Source organism: Hyaena hyaena, unplaced genomic scaffold (assembly GCF_003009895.1).
Source record: "Hyaena hyaena isolate Hyena2069 unplaced genomic scaffold, ASM300989v1 scaffold_1935, whole genome shotgun sequence".
NCBI classification, from domain to species: domain Eukaryota; kingdom Metazoa; phylum Chordata; class Mammalia; order Carnivora; family Hyaenidae; genus Hyaena; species Hyaena hyaena.
The window spans coordinates 49,185-64,197 of record NW_024082579.1 but is presented as its reverse complement, the minus strand read 5'-3'; the positions used below and the strand labels follow the sequence as shown (position 1 = coordinate 64,197).

Here is a 15,013-nt window from a genome sequence, read left to right as displayed (position 1 = left end):
GGCCCATGGGACCTGGTGTTAGATGGGATGACGGCCAAGTTCCCAGCCAGGGAACCACGTGCTCGAGCCTGAATACCCCGCTGGGTTTAGGAACAAGGCAGTCCTTGGTGACCGTGGTCAGAGCGACCCCAGGGGCAAGAGGGCGGGGGGAGGGGTGCGCAGAGACCACATTCAGGGGGTGAAGGAGGAAGGGGTCACAGGACAGGAACACCACGTGGACATCCACCTGCGAGGGGCTGGACAGTAAAGTGCAGGGGGGAGGGAGGTGAGGTGGGGGACCACCAGGTAAGTGTCGTCAGCACCAGGTGGTCCCACCAGGTCACGGGTGGGACCAGGGATTACGCCTGACAGCTGGTGTGCAGGAAGCTGGTCACAGGGAGGGCAGATCCGCCCGCTGGGCCGCTCTCCTTGACATGGGGCCAGGCCCTGAACTCGGAGAGGGCCGGGAGGCTGGGGAAGGCCCCAGTGGAAACGGTAGAGCAGGGGGAGGCTGCAGGGGGTTTTCATGGAATCCCGTTTGGAAGCAAGGCTGAGGCGTGGAGGCGGGGCCCGAAGGTTTCCTTCAGCAGGAGGTGTCTTCTTTGACATGTAAGGGGAGCCTTCTTCCAGCTCAAGCTGGGGAGGCAATGTCGCCTTTTAGGCAAAAAACTCTGAAGCCAAATCCCAGGGTGTGGACCCCCCTCCGCACCCAGAAGCATGTCAGCCGTGACCCTGGCCTTGCCTTACCTGGCATCACCACGCCGATGACACGTGTACCATACGCCGCACGGAACAGAGGTCAGCGTTTCTGGTGTGGCACTGACAGCATCTGGAGATGGGCTTTTGTGCCCTGTAGGCCTGGGCGGTGCTCTTTTTGAATAGTACGAAGCACAGTAAGCTAGAAAACGCCACGTGAGAACCATGAATCTTCAGCTTTTCCCGGGAACGAAATGTGATATGCTGGGTTTATTCTTCCCTGCTCGGGGACCGAGTCCCGGCTTCCCCTTGTCAATCAAGTGCCCTTCCACATCCCGGTGGCCATGGAAACCACATTCTGGCATGTACCTTCCCCCGCTCCTGTGTCCCAGGCTCCGAACCCGGCAATGTGGACACGCCGACTCGGGCCTGATGCCTTGCCAGCTGTCAAACGTTTTGAGCAGCAGCTTTGTTTGCGGGCATCTGAGTTTGTGCTTCTATGTTAAAAGAGCCAGGCTTCTCTCTGAGCTGCCCTTTGAGACTGCGGGATGTGGGTAAAGTGCAATTTCTTTCCTGCGCCCAAAGAAGTGAGGTGAGACCTGTGTTAGGACCCGGCAAGGGTCCCAGCAGCTGCGTACGTTAAGAAGGACCTGCTCAAGAACGGAAACAAGACTGCACGGGGCGGGGAGGGGTGGGAGGGGGACTGGTCGCCCACCCTCGGAATGGAGATACCCTCTCTCTCTATCCCAGCCCTGGCCGGAGTCACGTGCTGGTCACACAGACAGCCCCTGACTCCTCCTGCTTGTCTGAGAGTCTAGTCAGTGTGTCCCTGAGCACCTCCGACCCAAGTGGCAAAGTGTCCCATGCCTACGGGGAGCCCAGCGTCAACCTAATGATCGGGTCTGAGCAGGACCAGACCATTCATTACGAGGTTAGAGCTTTCATTGAGTTCATCATCTGGGAACAGGCTCTGACCCTGGACAAGGTCGCGATGTACTTCACAGCTGCCGCTGGTCAGTGGGCACGGTGGTGGGCTCGGGCCAGCTCTGCCCATCTCTGGGAGGACAGGGCTCCTTCTATCTGCCTCGCTTACTAGCATTTCTTGCTCCGCGCTCTCCTGAGGCGGCCGTCTGCACTGCAGGCTGTGAGGCATCCTAATGAACCTCATAAATACAGCTGTTTCCCTAGAACACCTGTTCTCTAGGATGAAGGAATTGGCACCTTAACAGACACACTGAGAAGGATATTGTCTAGCTGGTCATTATAGGGTTTTGAGTACGTGATGGATGATTATAAAAAGTGTGGGGTAGTGATTACACTGGGTTCATTAGTGCATCTGATTACATTTGATCTAGAAGCTCACCACATGCCTCCTGCGTGCTGGCACTGACGGGTCTCACAGAAGCCTGAGGATGCCCCCTTCCTGCCCAGCACAAGGTGGTGCTTCAGAGCTGCCCCCCACCCCGGCAGGCGGACCAACCTCCAGCTCCTCCTCCCACCAGGATAAACCGTGGGACATGGGGAGTCACTTCTCCCTTCTCCAGGTGAGACCCCCACCCCCATCAGTGAGGGAGGCTTGAGAGGTGTCCAGCGCACAGGGCCTATGCAGACAAACAGGCACAGTGCACACCAGGTCCCCAGAGGAGGCTCAGGGTCTCAATGGTGGCTCCTCACTCGCTCAGTTCCCTCCAACCGCCCCCATGATTCCCTGTAATTTTCTCGGCAGACAGTATGCGTTCTCTTCTTAAAGAACTGCCCTTGCTTATGAAATCTCCATATGCAATTATCTGCCAGGACGTCTGCCGAACTGACAGCCAGAAGAACGGTACAAGTTCAGGGCTAGGAGGTGAATGGTCTGGGTCCCAGACCACAGCCTGCCTGTGCTCAGCTTCTGAACTTGAGTGCCTCACTTGACACGGAATCGGATCTCTTTTAATTTCAAGTGACAGAAAATCCATCTCCGAAGGAGTTCGGTAAGAGAGGAGGAGTAGGAGACAAGTTGCTTTAGGGACGGCTCAATCCAGGGGCTCCGAGGACCTTACCGAGGAGTCCTCACTTGATTCACTCTCTCCTGCATCCCCATCAGCTGTGTTATCGCTGGGGGCGGGGGTCCCGTCTTGTGGAGCCCGGAAGCCTGCCCAGTGCCCCAGAGTCCTATCTTTACTTCTCGACAGCCTCAGCACAACGGGGAATTTCTCTTTTCCCACAGCTACTAAAAAGAGGTGAGGCCTGACTTGGCAAAGGTGGTCTGTGTTTCTCCAGGAGCCAGTCACCGTGGCTGGGAAGCCGGAGGTGAGGCAAGATGTACAATAAGCTGACAGGCCACGCCAGGGTCACCAGCGACCTCCCTAAAATGCCACAGGGTCAGGCTCACCCAAAACACATGGGAGGGGACTTGGAGAGCGAGTCGGATGGGCTGGTCTGAAGGCAGAAACAGATCTTGTGCAGACAAAAACAGCATGTGTTCCTTACGCCCTTTGATATTTCCGTCTTTTGGCTTCCCCTGTGAAACGCCGAATTTGTTCTCTTTCACAGAAGCGACAGAAGGACTAGAGAGACTGAACCGCGGAAGAAAAATGTCAGTGTCTTGCATTTTGTTGCCTAGGATTCAGAGAGTTGTTAATTTGAGACCAAGACACCATTTGTGTTTCTACGATCGAAACCCTCAAATAAACCCCACCTTTCTGACAATCTGGGGCTCTAGTCGCTTCAAGAAAGCGCTGCGACATTTCCACGAGCTGTCACAGCGGACCTCCGCCTGCAGAACACCTCTGGGCTCAGCTGCGTGTTGCATCCGCGCACCGTGTGCCCTCCAGGGACCCCGCCACTGGGTCACGTGCCCTCCAACGCCCGGCAGAGGGGACAATGGTTCTGGGGCATATTCAGGAAAATCCCATCAACACACGTCCTGGGGGGACACACAGCCTGCTCCTCTCCCGGCCCAGTCCCGGTGCGTTAGAATCCCAAGCGTCCCACGGTTACCAGAACAACTAAATGGGTCCCTGTTGTGTCAGAACGCGTAACTGGCACCCCTACCGGAGTAGGAACTTGCCACACATTTGTGCACCTCCGTCTTCCCTGCTGAGCACAGATCCCGAGTCACAGGACAAACCACGCGTCCGCACACCCCCAAGCAGAGGGAGGTGGCAGTAGCTCCCCCGCACGTGGGGGGGAGGGGTCCGAATCCCGCGCAGAGCACGCCGGGTTCCCGGAAGCAGGCCCCCCGGGAGGCACGGACTTCAAGGGGCTCTGCTGAGGGCGTGGACACGGACCACAGTCTGACAAGTGCTACAGGGAAGGTCCTGAGCTGCGGGAACCTCGTGACTCCGGTCAGAAAAGCCTGGGCGTGGCCGGGTCTTCTCTCTCTGCCAGCCTCGGTCTCCCCGTCTGGGCCGCAGGGACAGCTCCCCCGCCTGAGGCAGGCGGGCTGGAGGCGGGCGGCCGCGGGGGCCTGGCTCTGTCGCCCCGCTCGGGTGTGGCAGACACGCCTCAGTCCCCGGCAAGCCTCGGGCCTCCTGCGTCCTGCTCCGAGCCCAAAGGGCCGCAGCGACACCGGCACTGCCTCCCACCCACCGCTTCGGGACGGAACCGGAGGGACACGGCACCTCCTCTTCCCTCCAGTGGGAGAACCTTTCCCATGATTGTCTCCGCAGACAGCCCCTCGCAGTTCATTGGCCAGGCCTGGGTCACATGACGGCCTAGACCAATCACTGAGCGAGTGGCACAGGATTGGCACAAGCAGCAGCCAATCATACGAAGCTATGGGCAGGGTCAAGGCTGCCCCTGTCTGAGGACTTCTGGGCTCCCCACAGGAAGCACTTCCATAGCAGGAGTACAATGAAAAGAATGTTCCAGAAGTCCGCCTCCTGCCTCAGGGGCAGCTCTGGGACGTACCAGAGCCACACAGCCCTGTTTGCGTGGTTCACCACTCCCTGCGCAGTGTCTCCCCTGGCCTGTGGAGACCGATGCCCGCGGTGGTAGCGGGCGGAACCGAGGAGCCTGAGCCGCATGGGAGCGGGGCCGTGGAGAATCGGGGTGTGGGGGCGAGAAATGGGGAGACAAACCGCAGGAGAGTCAGAATGAGGGGGTGGAGGAAGGACATGGGGACAGGGCGGGACAGGCAGGAGTCAGGCCCAGGCCAGATGCGCACACAGACTACCCGACGCCAGGTGAGCGCGGATAAAGACGCCCACATGCGCGGGACTTCCCGATAGGGTGGCCGGGGCGGGGACACCCCATGCCGCTTCCTGAGGACGGTGTCCCCCTCCTGGGGTCTGTGGTGGAGCCTGGGATCCGATACAGGAAGCACGTCGTTTTTCAGTCCTGCAGACTCTCGCTCCCTTGTTGCCGCAGGAACACGTCGCGGCCGCCCGTCGGGGGCTCAGCACAGAGACGTCTACTTCCCGCCGGGGCCGGTCCCGCGCCGTCGGAGGGGGCCCTCCACGCCGTGACTCCGGGGCCCCGGCCCGGCCGTCTTAACCCGGGGTCCCGAGGTCGGGCCGGGGCCTGCACCTGACGGCGAGGCTCGCAGCGGCCGCTCGGCGTGGCCGGCGGGACGGGGCTCCCGCTCCCGCTCCTCTGTGTGAGGTCTCTGGTCACCTCCCCGCCTGGGGGAGCTGTGACGTCACCCCTGCGCCCCGGCGGCGGTGAGGACGGACGCTGGCCCGGGTGAACACGCAGGAAACGCCGCTCGTTGTTACGTCCGACCGCAGGGAGGTGGCAACAGAGCGGAAGCTGGTTTCCCTGCGTTCGAAGCAGCTGGTGTGCGTGAAGCAAATTTGATTTTGCTGTCGTTGCCTCGTTGCGGACGGTCTCACGGTGCTGGGCTTGAGCAAAACAGCAGACACAGCGGCGGCTCCGGCCAGCCTGCGGCCGCAGCCTGGAGCCTGAGGGCACCAGCGGAGTCTTCTTTCCCACACGGGGAGCAGCCATGCCGTCGGGGTAGGCACCGCGTGTAGGGGGCCGAGGGCTGAGCAAAGGTGGCTCCCTGTCAAATTTAACCGACACACGGTTTTGGTGTGTGTTACTCAGCGCTGGTGTCTCTGCCACCCCTTCCCAGGGCGGTCTCAGGCTGGTTCCACCCTGCCCTGCCTCGGTCACAACCCCTGATGACGGAGTGGCCCAGCAGGAGGTGGGGAGGCTCCACCTGTCCTCCCTGTGGGATGCCCCTGCGTGCTTCCGAGAGGCCAGCTCTTCGTCCAGGACACACGGGAGGAGCCCTGACACCGTGCGGGGGCAGGGATGTGTGCTTCGTACCACCCACCACCCCCCACCTCTCCACCAGCATGGCCTCACTGCTAACTCAGGGACCCTGGCTCTTCCAGACTATTTTCTAGAGAAAACCTGTTGTTGAGAAGGGACACACGGGCCTTGTTCAATGTCAGATGACGACCAGGACACGGGACTCACCCCCACCGGTGGAAATCTCAGTGAGCGCTTTGGAGAACTGAGCTGGGAGGATCCAGGGTACAGATGAGGAAAGAAGAAGCAGGTGGCCGAGTAACCGGGGCAAGGGGTAAATGATTCCATTTGGCAGGAACATTAGCACAGTTGTCATTTATTGAACACCTACTGTATACCAAGTCAGTGCCATCTCAGTTCTGCGCGGATTTTATGTACAAGGTAGGATATGTTCATTGCATCATAAATGACAGGAAACACAGCCTGAGTGTCTGAAGCAAAGGCAGACTAGTCCTGTGGCCCGTGTAGTTCACGAGGCCTTTAGGTACCCGGGTTCAGTGGCAGCCCCATCCCACATCCACCTGATGGCTCCCTGCCCCGGGCAGCCCGCTCTGGCTCTCCCTTCCCAGGCCTCCTCCCTCAGCATTGGTGGCCCTGAGCTCACATTCCACCGGAGTTTTGTCACATCTTCCTGGACCTGCCCGAGTCATGGGCTCATCCCTGAGCAAGCACTGCGGCCTGAGGGAGGCAGCGCACCGTTAACTCAGACCATATAGCAGGGTTTCCTTCCCAGCCATGATGGAGTCAACTTTGGATCATGTGGGCTGCTGGGGGGTGGGGTGGGAGGGGTGGTCACCTGGAGAGAAACTGAGGGCCTTTACCAGGAGAAGAACGGGAGGCAGCAGGACAGTAGACGTTCCCTGACGTGCAGTCAAACGTGTTGCCCCAAAACGTGCCACTTGCACGCAGGGATTATTTTGGGCTGAAGGCAAGGTATGAAGTTATGAAGAAGTGGATACAAAGAAAACTGCCTGCCCTGCACCTGTTTGCCTACAGTCAGGACAGAACCTTCGAGAGGGGTCTCTTGTCTCCTTTCTCCTGGGAGGAACAGGAGCTAATCTCCGGGGACAAGTGTGGACCCTCACCCAGGGGTCACACCGGCGGAGTCTACAGAACACGGTTCCCCCGTATGCTTCCCTCCCCCAGATTTACTGCCCTAGAAACTCAGAAGTCCTTGTCCTTTGTCCCAGAGCTTGGTCTTTTGGTTCACGTGCTCCGTAAGCCCAGTGACCGGCCGCCCTTGGAGCGGCACCTCACTGAGCGCTCTGGTGGGCGTGTGAGCAAAGTCCCGCTTGCGTTTCTCCCATTTCTCTGTGGTCAGTCTGGTTCCGGAGGCCCAGCCAGTGGAGCCGGGAGGTGTAGGGGAGGAAAGCTTTTTTTATTCTCCCCCCCCCCACACACAACCCTACTGCTGTTTATCACACGATTTTATAATTAGGAAAATTAAAGTTTAGGCAGTGCGAGTGGCCTCCCCAAGGTTACACAGCCGGTGACGTGGGATGGCTGAGATTCTGTCCCCAGTTGTGTGGACTCTTTTTGTTGTCTGACAGCTTCCTGGGCCATTCTGCTGGGCCTTAACTAAATTTTCTGTTACCTGTGGCCAAGGGATTATATTTCATCTTTCTGGACACCCCTGGAGGCGCCAGAGCAGAGTGTTAAATAGAGTAGGGTTCAATAACAGAATTGAAAATTTCATCCGAAAGAATCACTGGCTCAATAATTTGAAGTTTAATATTAGGTTTTAAACCCATTTTCTAGCTGAATGCCCTCCTTTGCCATTTTGTAATAACGTCCCTTTTATTTTTCAGGGTTGCTGAGGCAGTGAGTTTCAGAGACCCCGTGAGGCCTGCGAGTAATTACCGTATTTCCCTGGAGGAGTCACCACCCACCACTAGTCAGGCTCCTTGCTCACCACCATCTGTGCCACGTGCGGATAGGTGAGGGTCCCTTCTCTGATCTGGTTTTGCATTTAGGACTGCTGTCACTCCCTGCGATGTGGCAGAAAAGCCCCTCCAGTGTCAGCGAAGACCAACCTCCAGGTATTGATGTTGAGCAAAGGGCATCTGAGGCCCTGTTGAAGATTTCGTACGGTGGCCCTGCCACCAGGAGTATGTGAGTGAATAGAAAAGACATGTTTTAGGGGCAGGAAGATGTGTTTTCTTGGGGAATGAGGGAAAACTGGCCAATTTTCAGTTACCTTGTGTGATGGTCCGAGGCAAGTGAAGCAATGCCTTCTACCTGAGAAGCAATTTGAGAGAATAGACTAGACTGTTAAGGTTAGCTGTGTTGTGTCAAAGCTTCCGTTCCCTTCTACAGAGAATTTCTTTTTCATCGGATGAAAATGCTCAAGTAATTGATAATGCAGGTGTGAACAGTAAGAAGTTTCTTCTTACCTAACTTAGCAACATTCTCACAAAAATTGTTGTTTTGTACCTGCTGTCACTGCAGGTACAGCTCATGAGTGTCCCTGAAAAGCTTGTTGACGCTGAGGTCGTGATCTTACCAAAACAGTTACCGAGGAAAAGGTACGTATGTTTAGTAAAGAGAGGAGAAACGAAAGAAGACTCTTGGCAAGAAGCTTCAATTCCGTTCCATCCGCACATTCACTCGGTTCCATCCCACCCATTCCACCCACTCCTTCGGTTCCACTCCATCCATTCCATTCCATCCACTCCACCCACTCCATCCACTGCATTTCACCCCTTTCCTCCCTGTAATGATTATTAAGGTCCTGCTGCCTGCCAGACACTATGTCTACACAGAGTTCCTCTTTTTGTCTCTACAGCAGTCACCCTTCCGTCCTCATCTCTGAGAAGACCACAGCCACTGACTGAGTCATAGATTGCTGGCTGCACTTAGGACAGTGAATCACTCTCACTGCTGTCTCCTGATCCAGCCTCCCTGGGCCCATCCATACTTGAGGACTTTTTTTCCTCAGGCTACTCATTTGAGCACAGTTCCCTGGAGATTCATCCACAGTTCTGTGTGCATCAGCAGTTTATTCCTTCCCTTCGTGGCGCAGTGTTCCACGGCCCAGGTGTCCATTTGTTCCACTGGTCACCTGTTGAAGGACCGCAGGGCCGCCTCAGGTTTGGGGTTGTTGTGAATACAGCTGCTGGAGCCATTCACGTGCAGTGCGGGACGGTATGGTTGCTGTATGTTTTGTTTGATGTGAGACTGCCAGACTGGTTTCCATGGCAACTGTACCACCACACGTTCCCACCAGCACCGTGAGTGACCGATTTCCCCAGCTTCTCCTAAGTATTTGCTGTTCTCACTCGCTACTTTTTATTTTAGCCAGTCTAGTAGGTGTGCAGGTTTTGTTTGCATTTTCCTGACGGTTAGTGATGTGGAATATCTTTTCATGGGTTTCTTTGCCATTCGTACATCATCTTTGGTGAGCTGTCTGTTCCTGTGGCTTGCCCGTTCTCTAATAGGATTGCTGTATTTTCACTGGTTAACTCTGAGTTGTTAGGTATGCTGGACATCATCTTGCTGTCAGATACGCAGTATGCCAGTGTTTCCCTCTGGCCTGTAGCTGTCTGTCCGTCCTCTTCACAGGGGCTCATGCAGAGCTGAGGTCTTCAGTTTGAGTGAGGCTCCCTCCTAGATAGCCCACTTCTAACCTGTTGACTTGATCTCCAAACTTGCCTTGGCCTCTAACCCACTTTTCTCCGTGTCTGTGGGTCCCTTCTAAAACCGTGTGTTGTAGGCTGCTCCTCTCATAGTCGAGATGGCCCTCCCTTCCCACCCTGGAGGTGTTGGTAGAACCTTCCAGAGAAGGCCTCCTCCAGACCCTCCCCACAGGCACCCGCAGCCCATCTCACGCTCTCCACCAGGCGTCAGACACGGCGGATGGTGGCTTCCGAAACAGACATGTCAGAATCTGTCATTTGTAGTCAGTTGCCAGTGGGCTTTAGAATCTAGATGTCATGTTTTGTGCCTCGTTTGAAATTTCCTCTTTGTTATCCTGAGTTTTATTTCAAGGGATGGCAGGAGATTGTCATATTACCGTTAGAAGAGCATATTCTGTTCTTGCTTTGGCCGGTTACATGTGTTCTTATACATTAGTCTTATTTTTCCTTCCTTTAATGGCGGTGATCGGCATAGTGAATTTAGGTGTTTACAAACCATTGCTTGTTGGAATTTTTTGTTAGCTTCTTAATTCTTATTGTCTGGGAGCAGGAAACTTCATGATAGAAATAGTGACGCTTTTCCACAGCCTGCAATCGAGGTCAGCCGCTGGGGCCACGAGCGTCCTCTGCAGACAGCGCAAGCGGCCAGCACTCACCCAGCCGGTAGCTGCCGGCTGCCACAGGTCAGACAGGTTTGCAGAGGGGAGCACTGAGTAAGGCGGAGTCTCCCGTTTCCCGTTTCCTGTGCAGGGGATCCGGAGGAGAGACCACAGTTATTAAAGAGATTTTTGTAAACCAACAGAAATGTCTTCTCTCTTTCCTCACAGCAGTGGGAGATTCCAGACCTCAGCGTCAGAAATGTATTCGAACCCAGCAGCCTCAGTAGCGTATTTGGCACGAATGGGACTAAACCGACCAGCACGGCCAAGTTCCATCTGGGTAATGAGCCAAGATTCTCTCCTCCCGCTGGAAGTGGGGTTTCAAACTCGGCATTTCCTCAGAAAGAGGAGAAAACACATGTTTTCATGTCTCCTCTTCTCAGACCATCTGAGCACCAGTCAGCCCCCGGCATTATCAGGTCAGTGCACTGGAACTGTTCGGTGAGGGGTGGAGCACATTCCCGGTTCGGGTATGTCTCTGCTGCGGGCTGCGCTTCCGTCACCGTCTTGGGAACGCCAGGGGAGCAGGGTCCGTGGGGGCCCGGGACTCGCTGCAGATCAGAAATGCCGCGTGTGGAATCGCGCCCCCGCGGAAGGCGCCGGCGGCCAGAGCAGGCTCTTGGGAGTCTCGGCTCCTGTGGGAGCCTGCCGTTCTGGCCTCCCGCACTCCGGGAGGCCTTCAGCGTCACCAAGAACACCCTTCCTGCGGCTGCGGGACTTTCCTGGTGGGAAGGAGGGACTTGGGGCCAAATGCTCACTCCTCCTGGCAGGTTCCTCGGAGCTCCGAGCCGACGAATCTCCCCCGGAACCACAGGAGCACGTGGCTGACGAGCCTGCTCCGTGTCCTTGAGGCCACTGTGACCTTCGGGGTATTTGACTTGAGCAAGTGTTTTCGGGAACCCAGAAGAGGAGTCTTCAGGGCTCTTTGGGGAAGGACTTGCAAGAGCAGAATGCTAGTGTGAAGGGGGAAGATAAACACGGACCACCCAGTGCCGTCCCTGGTCTGGTGGCAGATACACAGGGGTGCAGTTCGCTGAGAAGTGGCTGTCGCGTTGCCAGCACTGAGAGCCCCGAGCACCACCTCCCACAGACACACTGGGACCCGGGTCCCCTCCTGCCCCAAATGCCACCTCCTGCAGACACACAGGGACCTGGGTCCCCCCCTCCCCATTACAGGGCTGTCCGTCAGCTGCTTGCAGATGTCCGCTTCCACTGAAAGCCAGCTAAGAATGCAGGATTCTCAGCTTTAAAACAAACAAGAATGCCTCGATGGGGTCGTCAGCACCCCTGTTTTCCCACGGCCGGAGCTGCTGGCAGGCTGCTCCGTTTGCACACCGCCCTTCCCGCTTCAGTGTTGGTCGCCTCCCAGCCTGACAGCCACCTGAACCACGCCCTGCTTCCCGGCAGTCCTTAGTCTGCACTCCCGGCCGGCCCGCTCGCTAACCCTGCCCGTGGCCACATGTCTCCGCGGAGCCCCCCTCGCAGCTGGCCCTGTCCGAAGCGTCTCCCACTGCACACCTGCTCCTCACCAGGGCACCCAGTCCATTTCTGCTCTTTCCCACACTCAACATGGACACTTGCTGTCAGGGCTGCCGATGCCCGGGTGTACCTGGGCCACCCCGCAGGCCTGACACTGTTGCCGGCCACCCTTCTCTGTGCACGTCCTTCATGCGTGACGTGGCAGCACCGTGCCTGGTTTCCTCCTGCCCCCTCCTCCCGGCCGGCTCCCCCTCCTTAGCCTGAACGTAAGGTGCCCCGCGCAGATTCCCCTCTGGTCCCCAGCCTTTGAGACGGCCCGTCCGTTGAGGACCCAAGATTCACATGTCTGCAGTACTCCCGTCTTCCAGCTGCACACGCGCCATGGGGTCCCCTTGACGTATGCAGTGGGTGGCTCAGGTCCTGCAAAGTCAGCAAGCCAGGAGCGAGCTCCGTCCCCTCACCCCAGAGCTCACTCGGAGTCTCCGCTTGAGGAAGCACGGTCCGTCGGCTTAGTCGTCCCTTGTATTCTGTCCTTCACTCCCCTCATGTCTGACCCGTCACTAACCAGTCCACTTCTTGTCCAGAATTCCCTGGAATGCCTGGAACCCAGTGGCTTTCCCCATGTCGACGGCCTCCACCCCCAGGGAACACAGCATCGTGTCTTCCCTGGTACCTGCACAGCCCCCTCACTGGTCTACTGACTTCCACAGATGGTCCCTTGCCCTGTCTGCACTCCTGGGGCAGACTGAATGACCTTTTAAAGAAATCTGTCTAGTCTTTTGCCCCTTCTTCTGGGGACCCACCCTGCTCCCCTCCCACCTGGGTAAAAGAGGAAGCCCTCCCCAAGGCCCAAAGCCCAGCCTGCCCATCTCAGCCTCGCCTGTACCTTCCTCCTCGTCCACCCCTGCTGCAGCCCCAGGGCCTTTACACATGCTGTTCACTCTGCCTAAAGCACCATCCCTGCTCACCTTCCTGGCCACTCCCAGTGGCCCCTATGTATCAGCTCTGCCATCATTCCCCAAGGGACCTTCCCTTTCTGGACCAGGTGGACATCACTCTGTGGTCGCCTCTTCCTTGGTGACACACCCCTTACGTGGTCCTTTAGTTCCTATTTGTCTTTTCCACCAGACTGTCAGCTCATGTGGTTTTGTTCATCACAAAATGCATAGCATGTGACAGAGGAGGAACTCAGTAAACACAGGATGAATGAATGAGCTACAAATAATAGCCTTGTAGCTGGAAATCAGAGGCTAGGAAGGACGAATGGGAGAGCGAGGCTGTGGGGGCCGTAGGACTTGAACTCAGGTCTCTGAGACACCAGGGTCCGCCGCCCCGTCCTCACACACGTCCATCCCTTCTCTGTTCTCTCCGGAGGAGGATTCAGGGCTCCATCTGCGTCCACCTGTGGTTCTCTGTTCTCATTGCTGTTCGTGCCTCAAGAAAAGCAAACGTGGCAGGTTCCTGAGTCACAGTACGACACACAGTCCGCAGACACCCAGGAGGCTCAATCGTTAAGAGATTTGGAGGCAGGTACGCTGCAAAGGTCTGTCACTTAAATCGTGGGACTATTCTTCTCTATTTAGAAAAAACACACACACAGGGGCACCTGGGTGGCTTAGTCAGTTAAGCGTCCGACTTTCGCTTAGGTCATGACCTCGCGGTTCGTGGGTTCGAGCCCCGTGTCGGGCTCTGTGGTGACTGCCAGCTCAGAGCCTGGAGCCTGTTTCAGTCTGTGACTCCCTCTCTCTCTGACCCTCCCCTGCTCACACTGTGTCTCTCTCTCCTAGAAATAAATAAAAAACATTAATAAAAAAAAAAAAGAAAAAAAACACAAAAGTAGTACGATTCACAGTAAAAATCTGGGAGCATAACTCCTCTGTTGAGACACAAACCGCACGGGGTTAAGTGTGTACGTGACTCTGACACAGTCATGATGGTGCCGGTAAGGATTTTATTCTCACGGTTCATGACTGTTAAGTGTCGTTGGAGAAGCAGGGTCGCTGCATGGAGGGTCACCATGTCACGGTCACCACGGATTACGTCGTGTCACGGAGGCGCCCTCCGCCTCCTCCGCCTCGTTGTTGGAAACACGGAGGCCACCACGACGCACTGTGGCCCGGTTGCTGGTCCGCTCAGGTCAGGCGCATGGAGCCACGTGTGCTAACAAGCACCCTGCGTCTCCCAGCGGCAACGTCACGTGGTTTGACTCAGTTCTTCTGTAATTTTCTTCCAGTTGTTGAAACGTGTGGACGAGTAACCAGCCTCATCAGCACGTCGCCAGACTGGAACCCTGCTCCCCCTTTCCACGTGGACCAGTGTCCTCACGCTGGGGGCTCCCATGTCTGAGGACACAGTCCCCGCCCAGCTCTGGCGGCAGCTTCACTGCAGCTGGAGAGGGTGCACAGCTGGCTGGGTCCTGGGCGACAGGAGTTCCCTCTGGGGGAGGGGTGCCCTTGAGGAAAATCAGGGTGCAGTGAGCCAGGAGGTGGGTCAGGTAATGCTCTCCCGAGCTCGGGGCCAGGCGGGTGTGGGCCCAGATCACACACTTGTGACCCCTTCAGTGGGGCTGCTTGTAGGTGAGCGTGAGGCAGGGGAACGGACGGAAAGGTGAGTCCGTGCGTCACAGGTGAGGGGTACGGAGGTCACCCATCAGGATCCTCCTGGGCAGCTCCGGGGGGCAGAAGCCAGGCCCCTTGACGCCTCCTTTACACTCCGAGTGGAACTGATGACTGTTACTGGAAAAGAAGACGAAACGTTCGGCTTATTATTTGTAACAGTCCTCAAGCCGGACTCTAAACTAGATGAGCCTTTCGCCATGTTTTAAACCTGTACCAGCTCTTACAGAAGTGAAAATATTATCTTCTTGGGAGGTGCCGCTGTGGGCCCCTCGGGGGCCGTGTCTCTGGTCGAGGAGCTGGTTACCCTCCAATCTTCCATCCAAGGACGTGTGTTAGGGGAGTCTGCCTTGTGGTTTGTGTTATTAAAACAGTATTTTTCCCAGCGGAAGACTGTTTGAGAAAGAGAGACTGAGATTACTTATATTGATCATAAACTCTCTTGGTCAGACTCAGGCTATAAAGCAGTTTAATAAATTAGCAGGGAGGGGTTTTTATCTTGCTGTGGAAAATGTGTGTCCCCTGAGAAATGCCGTCAGAAACAAGTGGCTAGGATGGTTAGTGCTCACTCTGCCGTTACAGAGGACGCTGGCGTGAGCCCCCTGGCTTTCCCCAACGACTTGGGAGTGAGAGTGTGGAGGAAGCAGTGTGCAGAGGTTAAGGGGTCGCTTCAGACGCCACGTGTGACGCCCAGCTCCCTCCTTACATG

The 15,013-nt window shown here is 56.5% G+C and overlaps 1 long non-coding RNA gene across 2 annotated transcripts; it reads left to right on the top strand.

The window, feature by feature from the left end:
• The first annotated feature begins 5,900 nt into the window (after positions 1-5,900).
• On the top strand, positions 5,901-14,680 carry LOC120227022. 2 transcript variants are annotated; one of them, XR_005527150.1, is made up of 4 exons: positions 5,901-6,190; positions 7,725-7,853; positions 10,379-10,629; positions 10,981-13,344. It is a non-coding gene; the product is annotated as an uncharacterized LOC120227022 (long non-coding RNA). The 2 variants fall into 2 exon arrangements; XR_005527151.1 differs by lacking the exons at positions 5,901-6,190; positions 7,725-7,853 and adding an exon at positions 13,923-14,680 and having other exon boundaries at positions 8,461-10,629; positions 10,981-13,219.
• Positions 14,681-15,013: the final 333 nt, after the last annotated feature.